Raw genomic sequence first — 7,717 nt, 5'->3', positions numbered from 1 at the left:
TACACTGTACCCCAGTGTCATACAGCGACAGACCTGGACCCACCAGTACTGTACCCCAGTGTCATACAGCGACAGACCTGGACCCACCAGTACTGTACCCCAGTGTCATACAGTGACAGACCTGGACCCACCAGTACTGTACCCCAGTGTCATACAGCGACAGACCTGGACCCACCAGTACTGTACCCCAGTGTCATACAGTGACAGACCTGGACCCACCAGTACTGTACCCCAGTGTTATACAGTTCAAAATGCTTTTTGCTGACAATAGTGGGTGTTGATAGGAATTTGAAGAGGGTGTTGGGAGTTTGATGTTCCATTACACGATGTCCTGCAATCTCAGCTTCCAGTTGAAACGTTGCTGCGCCCCCAACCCAAAAAATACAAACAACACGGGGTTTTTATTATGTTCAAACCTCTTGTATTAACAGGGAATCGGGGTGGGGGTGGGGGCGGAAATTACACCAAAACCTCAAACAACTGAAAGGTCTTTGACTCGAATACTCCAGAAGAAACCATCACTACTATTACACTATTCAGAGGTAATGGGAAGTATTTCCACAGAGTCTATTTATTACACAGTACTGTCAGTAACTCAAACAAACTGAAATATTGTAAGATACTGGCTCCACAGTTGCAAGGCCCTGTACAAGGCATGTCCAGGGAACGTGGTCATCGCTGGAGATCAGAGGGAAAGGTTCGGGAAAATGACATTTCAGCATTAATTTCCACCCAGCCTTTGCAATCTCCCAATTCACTCCCGATATCTTCCTGCATTCAAACACTCAACTTCCACCAATTCAGAGGCTGCAATAAATCTCCCCCAGTGGCTGCACCAGTTTGCTCAACGAGATGGACAGACCAGGAAGCTCCCAGGTCCTGCACTGTGACGTTAGCTGATTTCAAAGGTCCTGCACCCCTGGGCTCAGAGGGAAACCCAACCAGTGATCCGTGCTTGTCAACTCTACCTGGTGATTCCATCGACAGAGTGTGTGTGGACAGGACCAGGGCTATCGGGGATGCTTGTTCTGATCACCATAAAGGTTTATATGGGAGAGTGGTCGGTGTAATTGGAACCATGCACCGGCACCAAAGTCAGTTTCAGAAGACAAAGGCTCTCAAGGGAAAGAAAAATAGACTCCCACTGGGGTGCGGGTCCCACAGGCACCGACTCCCACTGGGGTGCGGGTCCCACAGGCACCGACTCCCACTGGGGTGCGGGTCCCACAGGCACCGACTCCCACTGGGGTGCGGGTCCCACAGGCACCGACTCCCACTGGGGTGCGGGTCCCACAGGCACCGACTCCCACTGGGGTGCGGGTCCCACAGGCACCGACTCCCACTGGGGTGCGGGTCCCACAGGCACCGACTCTCACTGGGGTGCGGGTCCCACAGGCACAGACTCCCACTGGGGTGCGGGTCCCACAGGCACCGACTCCCACTGGGGTGCGGGTCCCACAGGTCCCCTCCGTTACCTCACCGAGGCCACCATTAGTCACAAAGGGGAGATATGTGAGCAGGTTATTTAACTCTAGGAGTTCTCATTACTGAGCTCTATCCTCACCCAACCTCCACAGATGAACTTTGCGGGAGTTGAAGGCTCTGCTCAGCAGCAGGAACCCTGCCTGACTTATTTCCTTCCTTAGCTCAGGGACACGTAGGTGAATCGTAGCCACAATTCCGATCTCACCCACGATCAGCGAACAGAGTGGGGACTGAACCTGGGGCCTGCTGCTCTGTGTTACTCAGTACCACACTGGGAGCTGCACCGACCCACCAAAACATCCAAAGTACTGACCTGGAACGCTAAAATCAGGCCGTCACTGAATTAAAAATGTAATTACCTCTCCCCTTCAAGGGAGTGTCAGGGAATACTTGCTGGGTGAAGCTGGCTTTGCTCATTAGGGGCTACACTCTGGAGATCAGATCACAATTATTCGCATACACATCGAAACGGGGGCACAGAGCAGAGCAGGTCTGACCCCTGACCTCTGGTGAAAGGGCCACCTGCATCACTGGGTGCTGTAACCTATCACAGGGGAGGGGAGAGACAGAACCACGCGGAGAAATGCCGACTGTTACAGGAATTAGTGCTGGAGAACTCATCACACGCGACACAGGCAAGAGAGCTGGGGATGTCGGAAGTCCTCCCTTTGGTCGCTTAGGTCTACTGGTAGCATCGAGCTCCCCTACCCTGGGGACCTGTGGCGGGCAGCCTTACAACTGAACCTCTATCAACACTGTACAAGGGGTGGGGGATGAAACCAGACGCCTGTCTGGACAGAAGCCGGGGCGTCCAGTAGGGACCCTCGGCAGTGGCCAGCCTTCAACGCCTGTAGCACCAACTCCCGAAAATACTCCGCCCACAGGTCACTCCCAGGATAGCGGGAGCGTTGGTCATACTGCTGCGGGGGTTGAATACTGGTGGGAGAGATTTGTCCACAATCAGCGGGGAGGGTATGTTTAGCACACTCTATCTTAGCTGAGGCAGGGCTTGGCAAACCAGACACTGGCAGCAGGACTGTCGGAGGTCAAGAGTCAGTCACCCTGGGCCATGGCCAGAGCAGCATTGGGGGAAGGAGGGGCTTCTGGAGACAAAGACACAAAAAATGGGAATTTAAAAGACAAAAGATGGCTGACTGGCTAATTTAAACTCTCAGCCAGCCATCAACACCAACTTTACAAAAACATTCCACTAACAACAACTAAATCTGCTTTTAAAAAAAGGAGTTTTCACAAGAATGGAGGAAGGGGAAAAGCCACAAGTGATTTGGTCACTTAAAAAAAAAAACTTTAGTCAGGTGTGTGTGTATTTGAGCGTACAATAATTTGCCAAGTGTTATGAATCCGCAGTAAAAACGGGATTTGTTCCGATGCTCCCACTAGGTCCGTATTTCCGTGTCACTGCTTCGGGCAGGGTCGGCACGGTCTCAGACGTCGGGAGTACGAGGGGTCCGTCCCTGTGTCAGGCAGGCTGGGACAGGGCACCATACAGTTCGCAAAGCGGAGACGCTGCTTTCTAACAGTCACTCCTCCACAGTTTGATTGTCTTGTCGTTCTCCAGTGCTGCTGATGCAATGATGTTCTCTGTTGGGTGACAGGCTGTGGAGATCACAACGTCTGCAACAGAACGGGCAGAGAGTCAGTGAGGCAAACACCACCAATAAAAGTCATAACATACCCCCCTTATCCCACAGCTCCAGCATGGAGTCTGGACGGACTCTAAAAGGCAGAGATCAGGAACACAAAACTGCTCCTGGTCAGCATTAAGCCCACAATCTCAGCAGGAGGGCAGAGGGCGGCTGGTGTAGCCGGGGACAGCAGTGTGAGGACACATCAGCTCCTTCATCTCACAGAGAAAGGACGACACCGGGGAGTCCAGAACAAGCTTAAAATTAGAGCTAGGCCGTTGGCAGGGTGATGTCAGGAAGCATTTCTTCAAATGATGGGCTGAATGGCCTCATCCTGTTCCTCTGGCAGCCCGACTGAAGGGAATTAAGCAAAACTGTAACTAAGCTCTAACTAAAATGATATACGGTGTAACTGAGAGAAGTACTACATGGAATCCAGTTAATGGGAGACGAGGGCCGAATCCCATCACCTTTAATGCAGCAAAAGAACGAGCTCGCAATTATATGCAACCGTACAACATCCTCAGGTCCCAAAGCACTTCAGTCAATTAATTACTTTTGAAGTGTAATCAGTTATGTAGGAAACTCAGCAGCACAGCTTTCAACCAAGCCCCAAAACTGTGAAGCAATCTCCCTAAATTCTGCTTACCCCTTACATCTCCCCCACTTCCTAAACCTCCACCTCAAGGGCCTCTGCAGCCTCCCCCCATCTCCAGTGCCTGATTTTTTCCCCTTTCCTACACCTTTGTACATCTTGTTTTATTACCAACCCGAGTGAGAAAGCCACTCCACACCAAGTCATTCACTGAATGTGGGGCGTGTCAGTGTTGTAGCCCGAATGTGCCTGATCCCATCAGCGCTGTGTACAAGTGACCCAGCTGCTCACCTGTGTGTCCTTGTAATTTCTGCACAATCTCCTTCGTCTGGAGGTTCCAGATATAAACAAAGTTGTCCTCAGATCCTGAGACGATCCACTTCAAAAAATTCAAAAATCACAGTTATTCATCACAAAAAGCTAACAAAGACAGCACAGAAACAGGCCATTCGGCCAACTGGTCTGTGCTGGTGTTTATGCTCCACTCGAGCCTCCTCCCTCCCTAATTCATCTCACCCTATCAGCATAAATTAGTTCTGATAAAAGGTCTTCGACCTGAAACGTTAACTCTGTTTCTTTCTCCACAGACGCTGCCTCACTTGCTGAGCTCTCCAGCATTTCCTGTTTTATTTCAGATTTCCAGTATCCGCAGTATTTTGATTTTGACTGATCAGCATTTCCTTCTATTCCTTTCTCCCCCATGTGTTTATCCGGCTTCTCCGTAAATGCATCTACACTATTCACCTCAACTACTCTTGTGGGAGCGAGTTCCACATTCTCACCACTCTCTGGGTAAAGAATTTTCTCCTGAATTCCCGATTGGATTTATTAGTGACTATCTTATATTTATGGCCCCTAATTTTGGTCTCCCCCACAAGTGGAAACATTTTCTCTACATCTACCCTATCAAACCCCTTCATTATCTTAAAGACCTCCATCAGGTCACCCTCAGTCTTCTCTTTCTAGAGAAAAGAGCTCCAGTCTGTTCAGTCCTTCCTGATAGTTATAACCTCGTGTGGCTAAATCTACACAGACGGGCTTGGAACCCAAAATATCTCACTCGGAACATGTGACAGTATTGAGAGAGATTCAGACCAGTGGTCCAGTCCCCCCCCGACACACACGGACCAGTGGTCTAGTCCCCCCCGACACACACGGACCAGTGGTCCAGTCCCCCCCCGACACACCACGGACCAGTGGTCCAGTCCCCCCCCGACACACACCGGACCAGTGGTCCAGTCCCCCCCCGACACACACGGACCAGTGGTCCAGTCCCCCCCCGACACACACGGACCAGTGGTCCAGTCCCCCCCCGACACACACGGACCAGTGGGTCCAGTCCCCCCCCCGACACACACGGACCAGTGGTCCAGTCCCCCCCCGACACACACGGACCAGTGGTCTAGTCCCCCCCCGACACACACGGACCAGTGGTCTAGTCCCCCCCCCGACACACACGGACCAGTGGTCCAGTCCCCCCCCCCCCCCCCCCGACACACACGGACCAGTGGTCCAGTCCCCCCCGACACACACGGACCAGTGGTCCAGTCCCCCCCGACACACACGGACCAGTGGTCTAGTCCCCCCCCCCCGACACACCGACCAGTGGTCTAGTCCCCCCCCCGACACACACGGACCAGTGGTCTAGTCCCCCCCCCCCGACACACACGGACCAGTGGTCTAGTCCCCCCCCCGACACACACGGACCAGTGGTCTAGTCCCCCCCCCGACACACACGGACCAGTGGTCTAGTCCCCCCCCGACACACACGGACCAGTGGTCCAGTCCCCCCCCCGACACACACGGACCAGTGGTCCAGTCCCCCCCCGACACACACGGACCAGTGGTCCAGTCCCCCCCCCCGACACACACGGACCAGTGGTCCAGTCCCCCCCGACACACACGGACCAGTGGTCCAGTCCCCCCCCGACACACACGGACCAGTGGTCCAGTCCCCCCCCCCCGACACACACGGACCAGTGGTCCAGTCCCCCCCCCGACACACACGGACCAGTGGTCCAGTCCCCCCCCGACACAACACGGACCAGAACACAGTCTGTACCGAGTTAGCCCATCTCAGGTCGGGCAGCGGTCGGGGCTACAATTGGCCTCAGGGTTCCTGCCCCTCATTGCTATCCAGTGACCCCCAGCCTGAATATGGCAGGGTAGACCTAAGTGTAATGCTGCCACAGTTGAATAGCTCTCCAAAAAGAACACCGACTTTGTGGTGAGGTAACACAATAGTGGCTGTTACCATGGACACAGGCTCCAGCAAACAGCCAACAGCTTCAGGATATGAGAGGAGAGGCAAATGGGAAACTACAGTCCTGTAATAAGGTGGATAAAAGGGAGATCCCATTACACTACAGTCCTGTAATAATAAAAGACGAGCAGCTCAACTTAACCTTCCCACCAGTAACAGAGAAGTTGGCGAATATGCAGTACTTCTCGTTCTTGTGCCCGGTGTAGGTCTTTAAACACTGTAACATAAAGTGAGTGTCAGCACCGCATCTCAGCAGGACACTGATTCACACGACCCGCAAACAAACTTAGGCTAAAATACACAGGGCATCACCTAGAGGCAAATTAACACAGGTTTTATGAGAAGGAATATGGCGTAGGTAAGGATTTAAATATAAAATCTCTCACTAAGTCTGCTCCTCTTTGACACTGGTGTTTGAGGTCACAGGACTCCTCACTGGCACTCACTCACTCACCTGCTGGAGGCTGGGGCAGGACGAGCGGCTCATACAGTCTGACCCTCGAGGAAGGAGCAAAGCACGGATCAGGAAAGGCTGACATTTTCAAACTGCATTTAACAAAAGGGGGAGAGTGGCTCCTCCCTGTGGCCCTAATGGGTAAATGTATCCTCACAGAATGATACGGCACAGGAGGCTGCCATTCGGCCCATCGTGCCTGTGCCGGCTCTTTGAAAGAGCTATCCAATTAGTCCCATTCCCCCCTGCTCCTTCCCCAGAGCCCTGTAAATTTTTTTCCCTTCAAGTATTTATCCAATTCCCTTTTGAAAGTTATTATTGAATCTGCTTCCACCGCCCTTTCAGGCAGCGAATTCCAGATCAGAACAACTCGCTGCGTAAAAAAAAAATCCATCTCGCCCCTGGTTCTTTTCCCAATTGCCTTACAATCCTGGTCTGAGGCGCTGATCAGCAGAGCAGGCAGTCGCAGGTCCCGTCTCTGCTCTGTGGTTGGACCAGGTTCAGCGGGGATTCTCCCAATCCACGTTGACACTCGTTACCCGGGCTCACTCACACATGAAGAACGTCCTGAGTTACGTATTGGGGGGGGGGGGGGGGGGGGGGAGGGATGCCTGGAACGTACCCAGTGAGAGTGTCCGTGGAACCCGTACCCCAGTGAGAGTCAGTGTCCGTGGGACCCGTACCCCAGTGAGAGTCAGTGTCCGTGGGACCCGTACCCCAGTGAGAGTCAGTGTCCTGTGGGACCCGTACCCCAGTGAGAGTCAGTGTCTGTGGGACCCGTACCCCAGTGAGAGTCAGTGTCTGTGGGACCCGTACCCCAGTGAGAGTCAGTGTCTGTGGACCCGTACCCCAGTGAGAGTCAGTGTCCGTGGGACCCGTACCCCAGTGAGAGTCAGGTGTCCTGTGGACCCGTACCCAGTGAGAGTCAGGTGTCTGTGGGACCCGTACCCCAGTGAGAGTCAGTGTCCGTGGGACCCGTACCCCAGTGAGAGTCAGGTGTCCGTGGGACCCGTACCCAGTGAGAGTCAGTGTCTGTGGGACCCGTACCCCAGTGAGAGTCAGTGTCCTGTGGACCCGTACCCCCAGTGAGAGTCAGTGTCCGTGGGACCCGTACCCCAGTGAGAGTCGTGTCTGTGGAACCCGTACCCCAGTGAGAGTCAGTGTCTGTGGGACCCGTACCCCAGTGAGGAGTTCAGTGCTTTCAGCTGTGGAAGGTACAGATTGGAATTAAAAACCAACAGACTTGTGACACATACCTTTCCTTTACTGTAGTA

The 7,717-nt window shown here is 53.3% G+C and overlaps 1 long non-coding RNA gene across 1 annotated transcript; it reads right to left on the bottom strand.

Moving 5' to 3' along the window:
- Positions 1-398: 398 nt before the first annotated feature.
- LOC137310093 (uncharacterized) lies at positions 399-7,717 on the bottom strand. Its single transcript, XR_010960048.1, has 4 exons — positions 7,700-7,717; positions 6,132-6,206; positions 4,018-4,105; positions 399-3,120 (listed from the first exon to the last, which is right to left on the bottom strand). It is a non-coding gene; the product is annotated as an uncharacterized lncRNA (long non-coding RNA).

Source organism: Heptranchias perlo, unplaced genomic scaffold (assembly GCF_035084215.1).
Source record: "Heptranchias perlo isolate sHepPer1 unplaced genomic scaffold, sHepPer1.hap1 HAP1_SCAFFOLD_215, whole genome shotgun sequence".
Lineage (NCBI taxonomy): Eukaryota > Metazoa > Chordata > Chondrichthyes > Hexanchiformes > Hexanchidae > Heptranchias > Heptranchias perlo.
Note: the sequence above shows the minus strand (reverse complement) of the source record. Positions and strands in the feature narration are given on the sequence as shown.